The sequence below is a fragment of the Aquila chrysaetos genome, chromosome 10, assembly GCF_900496995.4.
Source record: "Aquila chrysaetos chrysaetos chromosome 10, bAquChr1.4, whole genome shotgun sequence".
Lineage (NCBI taxonomy): Eukaryota > Metazoa > Chordata > Aves > Accipitriformes > Accipitridae > Aquila > Aquila chrysaetos.
The window spans coordinates 40,448,024-40,468,297 of record NC_044013.1 but is presented as its reverse complement, the minus strand read 5'-3'; the positions used below and the strand labels follow the sequence as shown (position 1 = coordinate 40,468,297).

At 55.6% G+C, this 20,274-nt stretch overlaps 1 protein-coding gene across 2 annotated transcripts in view; it reads left to right on the top strand.

Annotated features, from left to right (window-relative positions):
• Positions 1-20,274, top strand: part of TBX4 (T-box transcription factor 4) — a 68,925-nt gene that overhangs the window by 4,092 nt on the left and 44,559 nt on the right. For both annotated transcript variants that reach the window (XM_030029298.1, XM_030029297.1), the window contains exons 2-3: positions 14,696-14,843; positions 17,191-17,338. The gene's annotated coding sequence lies outside the window, so the exon portion shown is untranslated. The remainder of the gene's footprint in view (positions 1-14,695; positions 14,844-17,190; positions 17,339-20,274) is intronic.

Sequence of the window (20,274 nt, the reverse complement as noted above, 5' to 3'; positions counted from 1 at the left end):
GAGCAGCCCGTACTTGCGGCACTGCCAATGATTGTGGGGGTTTGGCTTCCCACAGACGGCAGAGGTGGGGGGGGGGGTCTGCGGCAGTAACCACCCCCCCACGTTGTGCCCGGTCTCTGGTCCATCTGTTCCCTGCTGTCACAGCCCAGGCCCTGCCGCCTGCACCGCCGTGGTGCACCTTGCTGAGGGTCGTTGTGTGGGTACGTGTTCACTTTTTCTATACGTGTGTCCTCTGTGTATGCGTGTGAGCAGCTGTCCCATGGATTGACAAGGGCGTGGTGCCGTTCCCCAGCTTTGTGGGTTCTGCCAAAAATGTACATGTTACACCTATAGACTCCCTCAGAAAACAGGGGACGCTTGCTCTGAGGCATCTAAGCACAACAAACCAGCCAGAAGTGATGGTCTGTCTTCTGCATGCTGGGCTTTATATTGCCCGAAGTATTAAGAGATGAAATCATGCGAGAAAGGCTGCTTCTTCCCCTCGTCAAGTTGGCGTTGCTGTAACTGTGACATAAGCACAGGTACATCTGTCTTTTGCCTCCCATTGATTTCTGTAAATGGTCCTTGCCTTCAGCCTTGGGCCTGGCATGCTCGGTAATTCTCTGGAAATAAGATCTAATTAAAATGAGACAGCACTGTCAAGGGACTACCTAATTGTCTTTGCAAAATGACCTTGTGGAGATCTTGGCTCGGTTCCCAGCAGAAAGGTGTTGTCAGTGCAAAATCCTGTGCAGTTGGGGGGAATCGGTTAAAGACTTTTGGGAAATAATTCCCCAGGCTGGGAAATAATGAGCTGGTGGAGACATTGTGATGCTGCTGTCCCTGCTCTGCTCCGGCTCGAGAGCTGTCCTCCCTGCCCAGGCTATGTCAGGGCTTGGGGGCACCCTCAAAGTGGCTTTAAAAGAGACAAATCGCATGCAACAGGGTTCAGCCAAGGTAAATACCAACAGGTATCCCCAGCTTTCCCTCTACTCCCTCAAGTGCTAAAATATGTGTGCTTTCTCCCTCTGTCAGCATGAAGGGAAGGTGGTTTGGATGTTAAAGTATCAGAAGTGTCTGGGATCGCTGAATAATGGGTATGGCCGTGCAGCCAGCCCTGAGCTCGCCCCATCGCACACCCGTTGTCCCCTGCTCACACCAGAGGTCCCCACCGGTGCCCAGTGCTGCGAGGGAGCGTGTCACCAGCTCCCACTGACCCCTCATTCTTGCAGAGCCCCTTGGCCTTGGGACAGTTTTGCAGGCAAGACCTCTCCTGGTGTCCCAGGCAGCGAGAGAGTCAGCCTCCACGAGAGGGAGCGTTTGCAGGGATTTTTATCCCAGCTGGACTGTTTTTTTTTTTTCCCAGTTGTTGTTTTCAAGCAGAGACGCATCCCTCTGGGTCAGGACCAGCCGCAGGCTGACAGACCGGGCAGCCGGCGCCCTTCGCCTGCATGAAGCCCTGCATGAAATGCCCATTTTCCTGGGGTGGGGGGAGAAGTGGGCAGAAATCTGTTTTCCTGAGAGAATTGTCATGCTGTCGTACTGTCACGTGCTGTGCTTTGGTGGCACAAGGGGAAATCCTGCTCTTTCCCCAGGTGGGTGGTGGGGTCCTGTCCCTGTGCCCCACCATGGGAACAGGAGGATGATTTCCTCCTTTTGGCCCATTCATCGAAGAGGGGAAGAAGTCTCTCTTACTGGGGGTGACTGGTGAGTGTTGTGAGTGGTGTTGGTCAAGAGTGGGCCAGGGCATGAGGCTGCCCTGGCTGTGAGAGAGGGGCCGAGCAAGCCCCCCACTGTGGGCAGCAATGATGGGGAGCACTGGAAGGTTCTTTATTGCTGGGCCGGGTCCCTTGGACAGGGGTGGTCGGAGGGACCCTGACCCTGGGATACTTCTGGCAAAAAAGTGGCTTTTGCAGCTCACCCACTTGCCCAGTGACCTGGCGTGGTTTGCTGGGACCCCATTTAAGGGCTGGGGGGGGGGGGGTCCCACCACCCCCCATCTCACTGTTTCCCTCTGTGAGGTCCAGCTGCTTTGAGATCCCAGCAATGCTTGTGATGCCTCCGGAATGGGAAAGCACTGTTTATGATTTCCCAACTGACTGCCATAAATCCAAGGCCAAAACTCCCACTTCTCGGGGTGCAGGATCAGGCCCGGGTGCCCTGGTGGCCGCGTGTGCTGTGGGTGGTTTGCGAGAAAGATGCACGACCAGACCAAGCCCTCGGAGAGGACCTGGGTCCTCCCTCCCCGCGCGTCCCTGGAGCCTGCGAGTGCTCAGACTATCCTATCTGCAAATTGCAGAGCAGATTATCAGCGAGCGCGTCTGAGATTAGAGACCCGTATTTATGTCTGCTTCCCCCAGAGCCAGGGAGGCCAGAGCTGAATTTGGTGCAGACTCTTTGGCACCACAGGGCTGATTACTGGGGTAACCTTTTACTTTGCTGGGACCATTGCGAGGAGCGCTCAGATGATTTTCAGTTAAGAAAAGGGAAAAAAAAAAAAAAAGGGAACACACAACAACAACAGCAGTTTCCTCCATCAGGGTGGTGAAAGGAAAGTCAGGCGCATCTCTGAGATGCCACTGTTTTGTGCAAGCTGTGACCCATGGGGCAGGGAGCGAGTTACTCGAGTGGGTTGACCCCATGGGCTTCTTCAGCTGCCCTTTGGTGCTGTAAATTCTTGATTGAGAACCAAGTGAGAAGCCCAGAGATGATGGTGGATTTGCAGCTGTGGGATGCAGAAAAGCCCTGGGGCTGCTCCCGCTTTGCTCTTCCAGCCACATGCGCCCTGCAGAGCACGCGCGGGTGCAACACTTGCTTTTGCTGGGTTACAGAGCCTGGCACTGTGCAGGGAGGGCATCCTCATCAAACCAGAGTGAGATTTTTTTTTTTCTGAGGGCTCTGGTTAGGAGAAATGATGAAGATTTCTCTCTGCACGCTGTGTTCTCCTAGGCAAAATCTATGCCTGGCTTCTTTGAGCGAACCTCAGGCTTTGGAGGGTGCGCAGCTGAGCAGCGGCTTTGCCGGGCCAGCCTGGCGCTGATAGCCCTGGCCAGCCAGAATGGCTTAACAGGCTTAGTGCGGCATTGTTCTTATAAACAATCACGTGAATTAGTACAAATCTCATTAGAACCGTGCTTCTCCTAGCCTCCTGCGTTCCTAATGCCAGGAGCAGCCCCTCGCAGGGGTCCTGTGCAGTCTCTGGGCGAAGAAACTGTTTCCAATGAGCTCCGAGCTGCTGCTGTGGGTGCTCAGCCCTCCCGGCTGCGTCCCTGCGGAGCCGTGGCTTTTTGGGCTTGCTTTTCTCAGAACCATTTCCATTAAGGTTAATGGGTGGGAGAGCAGAAATCTAATAGGTAAAAAGCCATTCAAGGTCCTTGGCTATTTTAAACCTGATTTAAAGCTTTGGTCACTCTGTTAGCGCCGTGATTCAGCTGATGTTGCCCAGGGGTGCTCCTCATGTCTCCCCTTGTTAAGCAGCGGGTGCGTGGCGATGTGCTCCGCTCGGGCTCGGCACCAGCCCCGTGGGGCTGCGGTGCTGGTCCCCGGCAGCTCTGCTCTCTGTCGGCTCTTGCTCTCGGCTGGCCAGTGGCCTGCCGCTGCAGGGAACGGGGTGTCTTGGAAGGGTTTTATAGGATGCTCAGTTAAGGGTTTAGCAGCAGAGGTGGTCCGTGCCCAGAAAACATGGGAACTGTGGGTTTAGCCTGGAGCGCTTTGGGGAAGGGAATGGTTTTGTCCTGTTGGTGCCACGCGTGCCTGCTGAATGCTGCTAGATTCCAGGCAGCGACAGGCCTCCCATTTCTCCTCCCAAATCACTCCGAGAAGCAATGCAGGAGCCCCCCTTGTTCCAGAACCGCAGCTGTTCCTGGGGCGAAGCGCCTCGGCAAGTGCTTCAGGGCCTGGATTGGGCTCCTGGGAGTCGTGGCAGGAAACGCCACGGGAGCTTTAATGACGAAAAATGTTTTTTACATCTCTGCTGAAATTCTGTTGCTGCTTCACCTCTCAGCAGAGGAGGGATGTGAGCAGCAAAGGACTGGGGCAGGCAGCAGAGCTTGAGAAAGCTGCCCCCCAGGGACCTGGGCTCCGGCGGAGCAGCCCGGGATAAGCGAGCATGAGAAAAGCAGGCTTAGCCCTCCAGTCACCCGTTAGATGCGTTTCCGGCTGCTTTTCATCTCACTTTGAGTTTAAAAGCCATCTTATTCTGGCACCGATACTGCCGCCAGCTCCGGCGTGGCTTCAAAGCGGGGCTGTCTCGGGGTGGCCCGCAGGGAGAGGCGCACGCAGGAGAAGGAGGGCTGTGTCCCAGCAGCACCTGCCAGCCCAGTGGGAGCAGCTTCCCTGGGCACTGGGAGGGTCTGGCCTCCAGCAACCCCTCTGTGTGCTGGGAGTCCGTCCCCGCAATGGGTCTGTGCCTTCCCAGGAGAGGGTGGTGGTACAGGGCTGCTTGGGGGGGGACAGGCCAGGGATGCTCTTTCTCCAGACCCTTTTTGTCCCGCTAGCACAAAGCTCAGCCTTGCGGTGGGGAGTGGGATCACCTCTAAGGCAGGGGCCAGTGACCTCTCAGAGTTTTACATCCCCTTTTTACCTTCCCACTCACCTAAATCTCTTCTTTTCCCCCGTAGCGCTCTGCGGCGTGGCTGAGGACAAGCACACGGAGCGGTCGGTGACACCTGCTGTCACGTACCCAATTCTGGGGGGACACTGGGGATCCCACGGAGTGTGCTTGTGGGGTTAGGCATTTAGATCATCTGGAAACAAGAGGACGGTGAGTAACGCAGTGCTCGGCAGAGCTGTGATGGTGTTGGCCGTCAGGGTGGTTATTGTGCCCATCACAGCTCGGGTGATGCTGGTGGATCCCTGCTGTTACAGAGGGACCGTTGCCCAAAGTGCTGGGGCTCTCCCGCGGTCCAAGCGAAGGGGTCTGCTCCGTCCTGGGGCACGCACAAATGATTTCACATTAACAGTGCTGCTTTGGGCGGGAGCTCGAGAATCTGAACCTCACGTTTTAGGCTGGAGGCAAGACCTGGATTCAGCTGATGGCGATTTCTGTGGATTTACTGGAAAGACTCTTGGAGTCAGCAGTCGTATTTCCTCTTCCTTCTTGGCTCTTCCTCAAGTGAGAAATACCAGATACGCAGCGCACTCTGGTACAAGCGGTGTCTGCCCTCTGGGAAAAAGCTCCCAAACACCCTTCTGGGCAGCGTGGGGTGTCTTCGCTGTCCTGAAAGGAGCCGTATGGGCAGCGCAGGGGAGTGGAGGGGCTGAGTCAGAAACTCAGGCTGCCTAAGGATGGATGCACTTTCTTCTTTTTTTTTTTTTATTTCCCCCAATGCTTAGAGGATGAGCAGCAAACCTCCCTCGATGGAAGAGCGCTGCCCAGACTCTTCACTCCTTGGCCTTTATTTGTTTGCTGAGCGCCCGGATGTGATTCTCTGGTTTTTCCAAGAGCTCTTGCTTAAGCAAATCTGTCGGGAGAAGTGCACTTACTGCTTGGTGACAAAACGTGTTCTTGAGATGGAAAAAGCTCTTTTCAAGGAAAACATGACATTTCAATGGAAAAGTAACTTTGCGTGCTGTTTCTAATTTTAAAGCTCTGCCTTGGAATGCTCCCATGGACTTTGAAATCAGAGCCGAGTCTTATGCTTTCCAGGTTTTATCCACCTTTCCCATATAATTTCAAATTGCTCCCTCTGTTAACGAGACAATATTAATTCTGCCTTGGTGGATTTTGCGTAGATCACTTCCAAAGCACAGTTTTCCTTATCCCATCCCTTTTTTCTGGTTTGATTTCCCCCCCCCCCCCCCAGCTCTAGGCTATAAATACCTTTAGGCCAGGCTCTGGGAACTGCGCAAAGCCCCGTACCTGGCTGATACCTCCTGAATGGATGAATGAATGAACGTGCTTCCCGGTATTGCTCCGTACTAAGATTAACTCTTACAGCCGCATGCTTCAAATTAATGCATCTGCTCATTCGTAAAGCATTTCATCTCTCTTAAATGTGCTAGTATTAATTTCCCCCTGTTTATCTGACCTGTGTCATGAGGGAGAAATGCTGATGGGGTTTTTTCCCCCCTGTATTCTGCCTAGTCCTGGTTTGGCCTTGCTGTGCTTAACTCTTAAAGCAGGAGCAAAACCGGGTGCGAGTCAAGTGCTGCAGCTGGCCGGAGCCAGCAGAGGGGAGGCGAGAGCAGAGATTCTGCTTTTCCCCACTTTGCAATAAATTTCAGGAGAGGGGAAAAATGGCTACTGGCTTATTTGTATTATCATTACCCAAAATAAGAGTGATCTGGTCAAGCTGATAATAACAGTGGTTATAGGTGGGTGAGCGGAGCAGATGTGGCATTAAATCATTACATCGGCGGCCAAAACTTCCCGGCTTGTGCAGGGCCCGCGGCCGCATCCTTCCCATCCCCTGTGGGGACCACTGACCCCGGTACCCCTCTCCTTGGCAGAGCTGCTGCCGGCGAGGTTCCGCGCTCCGGGAGAGCAGGGGAATATTTATACTGGAAGATGGTATCATGGTGCTGCTCGAGCTGTCCTTTGAGGTGAAGCACAAACAGGTTCGTTCAAACAAGGTCACCCCTTTAACAGGTTTAAGCGGGTTTCACTGTAAAATGAATTCATTTCAACAAAACCTTTTTTGATAAATTAAACCAGCACCACTCTGTATATAATTTCTATAAACAATCTTCTCTAATGTTTACCTAACCTGGGCATGCAGAAACTCTTGCACATTAAATATTAGATGAAAAGGAGCTATGAAAGCTTTAATTTTTTTTATTTTTTTTTTTTTTTAAGCAAGAAAGCCAGCGTGCCATGGGAAAAACTTTGCTGCTTTTGAGCTGGGGCTCTCTGGGCTCCTGTTGAAGGTGAAGGGAGGGAGGCAGCCCCTCAAGTTGCTGTGGTTTTGTGTTGGGGTGTTTTACTTTCAGGGCTGTGGCGGTGTGGGGCTCGCTGGGTGCACGGTGCTGGGTGCTGGCACCCATCCACGCACACCCCTGCGTAGCTGGAGGTTGGCAGTGCGATGGCTTATCTCCTCCTGTGTCACATTTGCGGGGCCTTGGGAAGTTTGGGACTCTCGTTAATTTGTGAAATAATGGTAGAGCATTCATTAATTCATTAATTAAAAGCGCTGCAGCCCAGCCCCGCTGCAGGCGGTGGTTTGGGAGAGCTGAGAACTGTTTGTGATTTGAAGCGTTGCGGTGTTTTGGGCTGTGCTGGGTCATTTGCTGAGTGATTTGGATGCTTTCCCTTGATCACCCTGATTGCAAAACACCACTGGAAAAGATGGACATGACTTCAGTGAAGACAAACTGTCCGGCTCATAAAAGATAGCCGTGGTGAGTGAGAAATCTTCTGCCTGCAACGAGACTAAAATTTGCCTGGTACGGGACATGTAGGTTTGAGTGAGTTTGGGTGAATTTGTGCTGTTTGTCTCCAGAAAGAAGGAAGGGGCGAGTGGGTGGGATCCATTCCTGCGGAAAGCCCCAGCCTGGACAAAGTGGCTCCCTTCCAGCTTTGCTCCTCGAGGGCAGATCGCTGCCATTACCTTAACTCCTTTTTGGACTGGTAGGAAAAATCTTAGGCAAAGACCTTGCTGCAGCTGAGTTGTCCCTAAGACATCACCGAACCAAGCCCCAGATTCCACTGTGATGTGAAAATAAGGGGAACGTGCTTTGCAATTAAGCATATAGCTTAACTGGATTGGAGGGAGGACAGCAGAAAAATTTCTGCTGAATAATTCAGTATTTAGAGACGCCCTCACAGCACATGTCCTGCTCGGCTGTTCAGATCCGTAACTGGAGTCTGCTAAGCCAGTGATTTCATCATGAATTAAATTATTCAGTAATATATAGACTAAATTTAGTCCTTTTAGGGTTGCAAGAGTACTAATCCAGTGAGCTGCACCGTGGGGCTGTTTGCAGATCAATCAGCTGCTGCAGCAGCTCCTGCGGAGACCCGATGCCGTCCGGGGAGCACCCACCCCAAAACCAGCCCCTCTGCTCCCCTGGCACCCGAAAGCCAGCCAGCCCCCAGCTGGGATGCCCATGGCTCCATGGCGTTTTCTATTGCCTGTCGGTAAAAGTTTCCAAAAAAGCTTTTTTGGGGGCTATTTAGATGGTTTCCCATAGTTTGCTCCGGCAGGTGACAAATAACCTGAAATGCTCAGTGAGATGGGTGCTGCTGTTCAGAGTATTAATGGCAGTGGCAAAGCAATGCCCGGCGAGGCACAACTGCCTGCAGGAGAGAGAAGCGATATAAAATGACACGCGAGATGGGAATTACACAAAGGAGGTCTCGGCTGCAGGAGTCGTGAGCCGGGTGAGTTCCCATCCGCTGGGGACGGGGTGGGACCCCGCAGCTCCCAGCCAAAGCCAGGACTTGGATGGGCTCAAAGTGGCTTTTGTCACTGTCTTCAGTGCAAGTGCGTAGAAACCCTTTCTCCCGCGGGCCGGGAGACCCTGCAATGAGCCCATGGCATTTCTTCAGGGCTTTGTGGATACTGGGATTGCACAGTCTGTCTAAAAATGTGTGTTAGAAATCAGCTTATCTTCCAAATAAACCCTCGGAAATTCCAGCATCTCCAAGATGTGCTTGGAAGCGATTTATTCTTTTTTTGCTTTTGGTGTTTCCCTGACGCTTTTCAGCATTATTTTTAATGACGCTGTGTTACCAGAGGTCGCTTTTGGTGGATAACACGGTATTTAGGGAGAAACTAACAGCTAAATCTGGTTATCATTGACGTTGCTTATAAAATATACATAGCAATCAAGATACTGACCATGGCAGTAAATTGAAAATATATTGAAAACATAAAGCATTTTTTCAATTTATTAGTAATATAAAAAATATTTGGGCATTTTTTTTCCCCCTTGTTAAAAAGAAAGATATAGAAGCTGTTGTAAGGAAATCTGTAATAGTGTTGGTCCAAACTCCGGCACAGCGCGGAGGGCAAGCGGTGCGCTGGGTTTTGTGGGCTTTTAGATAGCAAACAGCCTGCTCCGGACACGCTACGGCAGCGCCTGGGGCATGTTCCCATCTGCCGAAGGGCTCGTGGAGGGAGCCCAGCCTGGAGCAGCCGCTGACTCAAGGCCCTAAGGGGTCCTGGGAGCAGGTTTAGGAGCTGCTGGAGGGCTGGTGGCTTTGCAGCGGTGGCATTAAAATATGTGACTTTCCCCCCTGCTGGCTGCAGCCTCTGGTGCTGGGTCAGGTCAGCCCTTGTGCCCCCACAGCACAGCACGATTTGGGCGCGTTGTTGAAGGGTTAACCTCGGCAACTGCTGGGTAAGTGTAAAAATATTAATAAGGCTGCTGCGGGTCGCCTTAAAAATGGGAATTTACGGTGGTAGTCAAAGCTAATGTTTTGGATCAATGCAACATCCCTTCTCAGAATGAAAAAATAAATTAAACAGACCGTCATACAGAGGGTATGTAACCAAATCAATCATATTTATTGCATTTAATCAAAACTTGATTCAGTTAAATTTATTCCATATGATAGCCGTGCGCTTCGCGTGATGCACACCTAGCTGAGGTTGCTGGTGCGGCTTGGTGAGCTCTGCACCGCTCACCGGAGGGAGGGCTCAACCCCTGTGACATTACACATTAATAAGATTAGGGGTATTAATTTGTGTATGATGCTCTGAGCAACGGGCGGGGCGTGTGTATATGTACCTGGGGAAACGATCACAGGGGCTTTACTGTGGATAAATAATACGTGTTTAGTAACCAATATAATTCCCGCTCCCGCTGCGCTGCCCCGTTTGCTTGCTGCCGGCTGCGTCTAGAGGGCGAGACGCGATCGGTGCTGCCGTACAGCGAGCCGGCCTCGCGCCGCACAGCCGCCTGGCACACGCCAGCACCGTCCGGCACGGCCTTGCAGGTAGGTGCGATGGGGCAAGACCTGCCAAAAATCCCAGGTGGGGCCGGAGCGGGGCCGAGGGATGTGGCACAGGCACGCCGGTTTACGCTGTGCCACTATCCAGGCAATAGAAACGGCAGCCCACGCCGCCGTCCTTGCCGTGCCAGTGCGTGGCCGGCCGGCCCCGGCAGAGCTCCCTGCCCCACGCCATCCCTGCCCCGACACGGCCTGGGCTGCTTTCAGCTCCACCGCTGATTGAATCCGTCCGTCCTTTCGGGAAGGCTCTTGCCACCGTCCCGCAGGAGCGGGTTCCCAGGAGCGAAGGGTGCTCGCTCCTCCCCTGCCTGCCCGTACCACCGGGCGCTGTATTCCCATCCTGGAAGGAGGATTCGATCACACAAACCTTCCTTCTCCTCCTGGAAGTTAAATATTAGAATTCTTCCTAGCTGCATATATAATTCACTACATTAATCTTCCCTTAAAACGTGCTCCTTCCACAAAGCCCCTCTGTATTGATCCAACAAAGACAATTATATATTACGGGGGGAGGGGGAAACAGCTGAAATATTTGAGATTGGCCCTTCAGTGGGATTTATTACGTGTCTGAACTATAGTGTCTGCCTATTTTTTATTCTAAGCCTCTATGACAGGGGTCATGTCTTCCTCCATATACTGTACAGCGCTGTGCACTCCGATGGGGCTATATTAAATACTCAGGATGATTAATCACACTGTATAAATAACACACTTCTGTTGTGTTTGGAGGCGTGCACGCGTGTGTACGTCAGCGGTACCTCTATACCGCACAGCCGGAGCGCCGTCTCCAGCAACAGGTACTGCTGCCCCATGCACAAGGCAGTTGCAGGGTCCTGAGCATCGTGGTCTGACTTTGAAGTGCTCCTTGGTGTGTGCAGAGCGTTGGTCTGGAGACCCCCCCCAAGGTCCTTTCTGACCTAGATTTGTCCTGGTTCTCTGTTTTTTCCCAGCCCAGTCGGCTGCGGTGACCTTTCTGAGCGGGATGCAGTCCCGGGGCATCTCCCGAAGGTGATGCAGGGCATGAGTCCGGGGGCTTTTCTGGTACCCTGCCTCTGCGTGGGAGCCCATCACCCTCTGCCTTGGGGTGCCGAAACCCAAGTTGCGAGGGTGCAGGGTAGGTGCCCTTTAGTAGAGGGATCGTGTACTGCCTCCATCCGTACCCCAAAACAAGGAGGCAAAGCAGACAAGCTGAGGTCTGTGAGTCTGACTGGGTAGGGAATGAGAAAATAATGAATGACCAGGATCGACTGTTTGTAAATGTGTGTGAGATTAATGAGCAAAGGCTTCTCCATAACACAGAAGGCATGAAATCAATCCCGCACTCTGAGAATAATGAGGGAATCAATAGGATTACGAGGTTAAGGCTGGAGTAAACCTGAATGACAGCTGCAAAATAAATTTTATTTGGAGGACGTGGCTGGGGTTAAATGAAATGTAATAAATAATGTAAAGCATTTAAGGGGTGGGGAAATGGTCCAGAGATGTAAGGAAGAACAGAAGGCCCCACAGTCGCTAAATCTGTCCAGTTTATATCCATGGTGTGTTTTTGCAGGCGTGTGACGAGAGCGTGACATAGACCATGCCTGCGGCTGGACTAGCAGCACTGCGAGGTTGTCCCCTCTCCCCTCGCTGCCTGGGACAGGGACAGGAGCGGGGGGGGGTGGCAGCGGTGCCGCCGGGACCTGGGGCTGCAGCAGCGGCACCGAAGCGCGACAGGGATGGGCACGCGTGAGCCGTGTAACGCAGCCCCGGATGCGTTCGGGGTGCATCACGTATGAGCTGCCGGTTTGTGCATCCCTTTCCCCCTGTGTTTCTCTTCTGGTGTCTGATTTTTAAAAAGCCGACATTGCCGCCATCCCGTTTCCCACTGGCCGCGGACGTCCTGCTGCAGGGCACGGAGACCTCCATCCGCAGAGCCCACGGATGCGCTCAGGGCTCACGCGTACCCGCATGCACCCGTCCTCTGCATGCCGTGGTTGCTTGCAGGGACGCGGACCCTCCTGGCAGCGAGTGCCTGAAGCCACTCCACCTTCGCAGCCGCCGTGGGCACGTCCCGTCCTGCTCTGTGATCCTCTGGGCACGGGGCTGCGGCTGGAGGGGTTTGGTGTCCTGCTGGCCTTGGCTTTGGGGATAAAAGCTGTGCAGGTGGGTGTAGGGCTGGGATTTCAGGTGCTCGGCACCTTCTCCTTTGCGGCTTTGGGGGGATGGTTGTGGAAGAGCTTGGCGTCGAGGCTGCTGCTCTCTGAGACCTCAGCGACTTTCAGTGCCTCAGTGAAAACTGAGCTGCTCTGAAAAACTGGCCAGGGGGGTGGGTGCCAAACCAGTCTGAACGCTGAGGCTGTAACAGTTACGCTGATTTTTCTGCCGTGATTAACTCCTGGTCCTGTTCCTCCCTGCTAGGAGTTTTCAGGGAAGGAGATCTGATGTTCCTGGGACGTGGTCAGTGCTTCAGAGGCAGAGCCCAGCCTAGAGAGATGTCAGCTGCTTCTGCCCCCGGGGAAACAAGTATCCCACTCTGGGAGGAGCAGCTCTGAGCCGGGATGGGACAAGCAGAGATTTTGCTCTTGAATCTCCATGTAAAAAACCCTCGTGCTTCCTTCTGGGGCTGGCTCCCAGGGGTCCCTGCAGGGCACTGCTTCCCCCGGATGCTTTTCCATCAGGTTACCCTGTGCTGCCAGGGCTTGTCCTCCCAGAGCGGACCATGCGTGTGCAGCTCAGCCCTGCTAATAATGGCTGCATGTGTTTTTCCAGTCATTAAGTGTATGACTAATAGAGCTGTCCTGGCTGCATAATGCACGCTGACAACAAGGAGCCTCAGGGGAGGGGAACAGAAATAGAGGGATATGAAGAAAATGGCTTAAATTTATCCCCCGGCCAGTAGATGGGTTTTCCCTGTAGGTGTTATGTCCCCGCTGTGCTGGGGCGGGAGGCTGGGCAGCCAGAGAGTTGCCTTCTGGTGCCCTTCCCGTTGCAGCGGTCTGGGGCTCTGTGTGTCCGTCTGTCCGGCCCAGGCCCATTCGATGCAGCACAGTGGCACTCTGGGCTGTGATCTGCCCCTGTGCGGGGGATGCCTTGGGCTCGTCCCCGTGGGTGATGCCCCTGTGCATCCCGACCCCACCGTGTGTTCGCTTCAGCTCTGGTGTCACCGGCACGGACTGTTAATGGCAACGCCGGCTGACAGTGGTTTATCCCGCTGCTGCGCGCTGAGTGTGTGTGAGGAAGGGTTTGCAAACCTCTGCGTGCGCAGGCGGGTCCCCGCAGCCTGCGCATCACTGCCTGCCCCTGCACACGTGTGCCTGGTCCAGGGCAGCACCTCCCTGCCGGGGTCCTGCAGAGCCCACCTGCCTCCCACCTGAGACCTCTCTGCAACAGGGTGCAGAAAAATGCCCTTAAGTTTCCTTTTAATAGCTCCTGTAAATCTTATTTTATGCTAAAGCCATGTTCATTATTGTCATAAAGAAGGAAGAACTGGTGAGTGACCGGCTGGCCCCGGGCTGGGTGACTTGGGCAGAGCAGAGGCAGCAGGTCGAGGGCCACAGTTGTCCCTTGCCATTTGGCACGTTTGGGGACACATCAATGACACCAGGTGGAAACCTCCAGATGCTCATGGGGTGCAGACCCCCGTGCCTGGGATGGGCTCGAGGGGCCCTGGGTACAGCACATGGAGCTGTGGGTCAGGGCTCAGGGACCAGGCTGGGGATACGTGTGTCTAAGCGCCAGGGCGCTGGTTTTGTTCCAGCACCTTCCATGCCATAGAAGTCACGCAGGATGTTTGGAGTTGGTTTGGTTTTTTTTTATTTAATATTTTTAAACCATCGCACAGGCAATCTCAATCCCAAATCCCAGCCCAGAGGTCAGCGGAGAATTGGCCCTGCACCTGCAACCTGAAACCAGCTCTGCCTGGCTGGCGAGCCTCACGCTGCGCTGCTAATTAAGGGTTTGGGGGGTTGTTTTTCTTTTCTATTTTCTTTTGAGATGCTGTTTTGAAGAGCATGGCCAAGAATGGGAATTTCATACGGTAAACAGAAAACCTGTTCTGAAGCTATTTATTGGTTCTGTTTTCTAGCACGTGGACTAGTATTGATTTATTTTGCAGTGTCTCTGGAGGCTTCTTCAAGGTTAAAATGTAGACATCGCATGTTAGGCTGGACTAAATACTGGCAGGAAAACACATTTGGCTCTTTTAATTGGAAAAACATACTCCTTTTATCACCCTGAGGCGAAGACTCTACCAGAGCAGCACAGGGAGGGCAGGGGAATGTATACAAGCGCAAGATGCTCTGGTTCACGCTCAGGGGATTCGGTGGGAGCACAGAGGCCCCCACAACCACATCTGGCTCTGGGCTCCCACCAGGCCCTGAGAGCAGTTCCCCGGGGGACGGTGGGGGCCAGCCGCTGTCCCGGGTGGGGAGGCTGGGTGCGAGCCTCCTGCTGAACAAACCTGCGCTGGTTTTAGGAGCTGCCATGGCCAAGCTTGGTCCCAGCTTCATTTTTGCCTCTGTGAGCTCACGCCAATTGGCATCGGGGGCTGACCAGGCTCCCGCAGCCTGGCAGGGATGGCTCGGTGCTGGTCCTCCGCAGTTGGTGGCAGGGGCTCGTCCCGAGTGGAGAAGCTCTGCATCAAGAGCAGGAGAGACCCACGTGTGCTGTCCTCAGATCCCGCTACCCCCTGTTTTCAGTCCATACAGTTGCAACCATTATTCAGCCAGAGACAGTGACGGGAAAAGAATTTTTCATCCCTAAGAAACACTTGGCAGCCCCTTACATCCTCAAAGTGCTTTCCAGCCCCCGTGCTGCTTCTGTACCCCCTTTCTTTGGCAGGTTAAGGGACTCGCCCTGGGCCGTCGAAGGAGGCAGTGTCAGAGACAGGATGGCTGCTGCTGCTGCTGCGGGTCCCCCTTCTCCGTCGCTCCCGAGCCGGCAGTGAGTGCATGCAGCCGGGGCGGAGGTGGAGAGCTCTGCTGGGAAGGTACGAGCTGAGGTTTAGAAATCATGATGTGTGAATTGAAATGGGAAGCAACGGATCTCGGGAATCACCGCAACTGCTACAAGGTGTTCCTGAAGCTGTCAGCAAGCCATCTGCCCGCTCGCCCTAGGTAAACACCGTGCTGCGGCCAGCCCTCCTTGGAAAGCCGTGAAGCGGAGGGGTCCCATGGGGTGAACCCCCCCAGGGCGGCAGTGTGGTCCCGGGTGGGAAGGGGAGGAAAAGGGCTCTGGCGCGCGCACGCGGAGGGAGCCGTGCCGCCTCGCTCGTGTTGGGGCTCTGGAGCAAAGCCCTGGCTGCAGCGCTCGCTCCTCGTAACTCATCCCAGGGACACCCGCGGCGGGGAGGCAGTGGACAACCGCGCGAGGGACACTGGACCCAGCGTGCAATTTACGGTGCCGGGGGAAAAAAAGCAGCCGGTTTGGGAGCAGAGAGGCGTGCGGGAGGAGCGTGCCTGGGGTCAGGCTGCTGCCCGGTTTCTCTCGCTCGGAGCTCGTTATTCAAGCGTTGGCTTTGCCCGTCGCTCCCCTGCGCACACCACAGCCACCTCGGCTGCGTGGTGGATGCAGCGGGGCACGGCTCGGGGCGCCGGGTGGAAAGCCTGCCGTTCTCCAGTCCTGCTGCACATCACAGCTTCCAGCACAGTTTGGGCAGTGGGGATGTCACCCCCCCCTCAATAGGGACATCTGGGTCCCTGATGCCCTTTGACATCAGGCACCTGCGCGCACGGGTGCTCGCGGTGAGCCAGCTCAGAGGCCACGTGGAGCTGCAAAATGGCCACGGGCTGGCCCCATCCGCAGCCCCAGCACGGCGAGGCAGGCGGTGAGCCCTGAAACAGCTGATTAAAAAAAGCTGGGTGACCTGGGATGACACAGGCGGCTGGTGAGTCAGCGCGGCCCCAGAAACGCACCCAGTGGGTCGGGACTGCAGCATCGCCGCCAGCCCCGAGGGCGGGAGCGGGAGGAATGGCCCATGGCTGAGACAGACCCAGCGCGGGAGGGCCTGGGGGGGCTCCTTGTGCTTCCCCGCAGGGTTGGGGTGCAGCCAGCCCCACGCCTGCCAGGCACCCCGACGGTTTGTTGCGCCGTGCCTCGGTTTCCCCTTCTGCGCAGGGGACAGTGGTGCCCCCGTCCCCGGGCGCCCAGGGCAGCGCGCTGAGCTTTGGTAAGTGCTCAGCCTGAGCGAGCTGGAGAAAAGCAAAACTGGGGAAGAACGAGTATTTTTGCAAAACTGGGCAAAGGGGTGCCAAGGTCGATCTGCGCCTGGCGCAGCCGTGCAGGGAGGAGCGCGGAGGGTCGGGATTTTGGGGCTGAGCCCCCTTGCTGAGAACGCCAGGGTCTTCATTAGCCCAAGGCTCCCCGCAGTGCCAGCCAGCGCTCTCAGTCCTCCCATTCACTCACAATTCAAAATAAATACAGAGAGTGAACATGACCTTGAGTGTATAGTCTAAAGCTTTTAAAACTCTCCTCTAATTCTTTTAACTTCCCGCACATCTATCCTCTGCACCAGCCTCCTCATTTCTCTTTCTCTACAGTAAACTTATACCCTTTCTAAAGTGCCCGGAGAAGACGCCGCAGATGAAATGTTGCTTTAGCTTAATTTCCTATTCCTAACATATGCTTTAATTAATGTCATTTGCTTTGATTTGCTGCCAGCATGCCAGTGCGGCACTTCCTTCGTTTCCCAACCTTTACCATAACCTTGTGGGAATGAGTATCAGGTGTTCCCGGCTGAGTTCATCTGTTGCAGGGCGTTTATCTTGAGCTCTGTGGCTTTTCTGCGCTGTGTCGGTGGCACCAGCACAGAGGCAAAACTGCAGCGTCCTCCTTTGCTGGATGGGCTGAGTATGTCTCACGCGCAGAGAAGGATGCTTGTACGTAGAGCACTGACCAACATTTCTTATCCATGGTTTTTTTTTTTACACTTTCTAGGGCTGAAGGTTCAATCCAGAGCAGTGAGGAACACGGCAAAACAGGGGAGAGGAGGGATGGGAGCCCCAGCTCCTGGTTTCTCTGCGTCAGGATCGGAGAGGCGTCCCTGCTGCCAGCCTGGGCGCGTGCTCGTGGTGGTGGAGTGATGGTTGGGGCCCAGGGCAGACCCCCCTTCGCCCCCTCCCGGAGCTGGCTCCCAGCTAAGTGCGGGGAATGGCAGGGGCAGAAGCCCCTGATCTCCCTCCATGGCAGCGGTTGTGCTGAAGCTCGGTGGTGCAAACCTTCTCCATCCTGCTGCGCTGAGCAACAGGGCTCCGGGGGGGGGGGGGCAAAAGCAGCATCTCCTGCTGTCCCCACTGCTCCTGCTTCTCCCCAGATTTCATCCTATTGATTTATGGCAGGTGCAGATGGACCAAGAAGCCCCTTTTCCATCCCTCTCGCTGTTCCCACTGCACGGTGACACGCGTGTGCCCACTTCGTTCACCACAGCTGCGGCCACACGATGCCCTCCCTCCAGCTGGAGCTGCCCTGGCCTCGCTGCACCACCAGGTCAGTGCCCTGAGCTCCTATGCGAGAAGGAAAACTGCGAATTTGGGGGATCTTTTTCCTTCCATTCTCCTGATGGAGCCAGCTTGGTCTCCCATCCCAGGCAGAAAAGCACCATTAAGCTCCCCACAGCTTTCTGTAACTGGTACGCTTGAGAGCAGCTCCCTGCACAGCAGAGCCCGGAGGAATATTTAGCAATTGTCTATTCTGGCCCCAAATCGCTGGCACTTCCATACAGCAGGCCTGAAATGGCCCCTTTCCCAGACAGCTCCTTAAGCAAGGTTTTCCTGTCTCTTTATTTAATGAATCTCAGCCATCCTTTCTCTCCTCGCTGGAGCCAGGGGCAGATGGAGGAGAGGGAGCATGCTCCGCTCCAGCGCTTCATCTCTCCCCTCTCACCAGTTTCCCTCCTTCTACCTACAGCATTTGGGGTTCCACAGCAAGTCATGTCCCACGAGGAGGAAATTCCCACCTTCTGGGCCCCATCCCAGTTGGCTATCGTTTCCCTTCCCATTTGCTCCTATCAAGAACCCCCCCCCCCCCGCCCCAGGAACGGGAGCGTGATGCCTTTTTGCAGCTCTTCCCCCCCTTACTATGGGGGCAAAGCCACCTCGAAGGCTGCGCCCTGCTTTCAGAGCAACCCCGCTCGCTGGGCGAGGAGGAAAATGCCCAAAATAGAGAACAGCATTTGTCCCAGGCCTGGCCCTGCCCCGCTGCAGCCTGAGGAATGTGTTTCATCGCAGCGTCCCGGGAGCAGGACGGAGGCGTGGGAGGGATGCGACTGAGCAGGGAGCGAGCCGCCACATGCCGGAGGCCGGCTGGCGATGCGGGGTGGCTTCCTGATGAGCAGGGTGACGGGGAACCAAACTCAAGCTGAGGATTTGCCTCTTGGGAAATCCCATCCCGGTTTGTCCTGACGGCAGAGGGATGCGGTGGTGAATTTTGATGGGGTTTGCCGACCTGCTTCCTAGGGAGGACCTTTTATTCCCCCTTCTCTCCCTCCCTCCCCGCTGCCAGCTCCCCAGCAGCTCTGCAGCCTCCCAGGGCTGGGGTTGGCCCCGCAGCTTCTCCCCCCTCATCTGCGGGGGAGAAACCCGAGGTCATCGCGCTGCCCTGCGAAGCAAAACCCCTCCCGGAGGTGGCCCCTTCCCTCCGCAGCAGCCTCCTGCTCCCCAGACCTGAGCAGCTCTCTTCCTCCCCGCTCTCATCTGCCTCTCACCTCGCCTTCCTCCATCCCGTCCGGCCGCCTCCTCGCCGGCAGCTCCTCATCCGGACGCGTGTTTGTGCCGCTCTGCTCTGGCCCGTGAGCCCCTACGCTCGGAGGCTGGCCGCCCGCGCCGCTCGCCGCTCCCCTCCGCCCTTTTAAATCACGGCTGCCTTCCCGCGCCCCGAAAACCTCACGCCCCTTAAATCTGCCCTGGGTGATTTAGCAAGGACCCGAGACAGGACTGACCCCCAGGAGCGTGATACACGGCTATCGTAGGCATCTGGCAAGTGTTTAAATCCCCAGGGTCCCCGTTTGCTCCTGGCTTAGTGTTTCCCGCGAGCCCAAAAGAGTGGGTGTCCCCCCGCCCGCAGCTACAGGGCCGAGCCCTGCTTTGACCCGCGGCCGTGCTGCGGGGTCTGACCCCAGCCCAGGGAGAAGGAGGAGGTTTCCCTCTGGGCAACACCATGGTGGAAAGGGACTGGCCAAGAAGAGCTGTGGGCTCTGGCGGGGAGCGAGGGCTTGCATGCACTGGCCTGGGATGTGGTGGCTTTGCCGGTGGCTGAGATGATGCTTTTGCCTAAATAGCGACTGGGACGCTAAGAGAAACAGCGGGAGCATGGGCTGCAGCCTCTGTCCCAAAGCATGGCAGTGCTCACCAGGCACTACTGGCACCCGCTCGTGCGTTGCTGTGCTGCCTTGCTCGGGCTGTCGGTCAGCGGGGTCTGACCCCGAGGCGAGGGTCCACGTTACGGTGAAACGTTTAAACGTGGCTGTTCGACCCGACCGGCCCCGGTTGCTGTGGCAGAACAGCGAGCTGTGCCACATCAGGGGCTTGGACGAGGTCTGCACCCAGTTCCGGGGCAGAGATGGTGCTGGCGGCTGGCTGCCTTCATCCCTCCTGCCGGGAATTTCTCACCTGGACCAGCATTTTCCTCTGTTCACCCTGGAGGACAGCGATTTCCCATAGCAATAACCTCCTCCTCATCCCCAGCACAAATTAAATAATCACTTTGGGCAGGACTTGCCCCGAGCCCCTCGTCCCCCGCACAGTGACGGGTGGATGATGCCAAGTACGCCGTGCCGAGCCACAACGCGTTGCTCTGAGGGTGCGCTGGGCTAGTTTTGCAATACCTTAAGGCAGTTTCTTGCTCTGATGCAAGGCTTCTGAGACAAGCCTCTCCTCTTTTCTTCCTGCCTGGTGAGAAATGACTTGCAATGTTGTCACTTGGTGGATTTATGTGCGTCTCGGTTTTGCTCGTAGCCCATGTGCTCCAGAGCAGCTTATCCAGGAGGTTCCACGCGTCCTCCTCCCGCTCCACCGAGGTCCCCGCAGGATGCCGAGCTGCCGCGGGGCTGCTCTCCCCTCTCCGTGCACATGTCGGGCTGCCGCCCCATCCCACGCCGCTGCCCGAGTCCCTTCCCTCTGGGGCTCTCCTCCGGGCCTCGGCCAACGTTACCCGGCAGCGCCGGTGACCACGGCACGTCTAACCGGGGGCTCGTGCGACCGGAGGCGCTGACCCGCTGACCTGCGGTAAACGGCGGCGACCGCGTGCCGAGCGGCGATGGCAGGGCCTGCTCGGACCCCATCCCCGCGGCACCATTTTGGCTTGGTGCAGGGAGCGGAGCGGAGCTGCGGCCGCCGTGGCGCTTGTAGCCAGGCTGCGTAAAAATCACAACGTGCCGAGCGCTGGGCATTGTTCTGCTTTTATTTTTTAAAACCATTATTTCCATT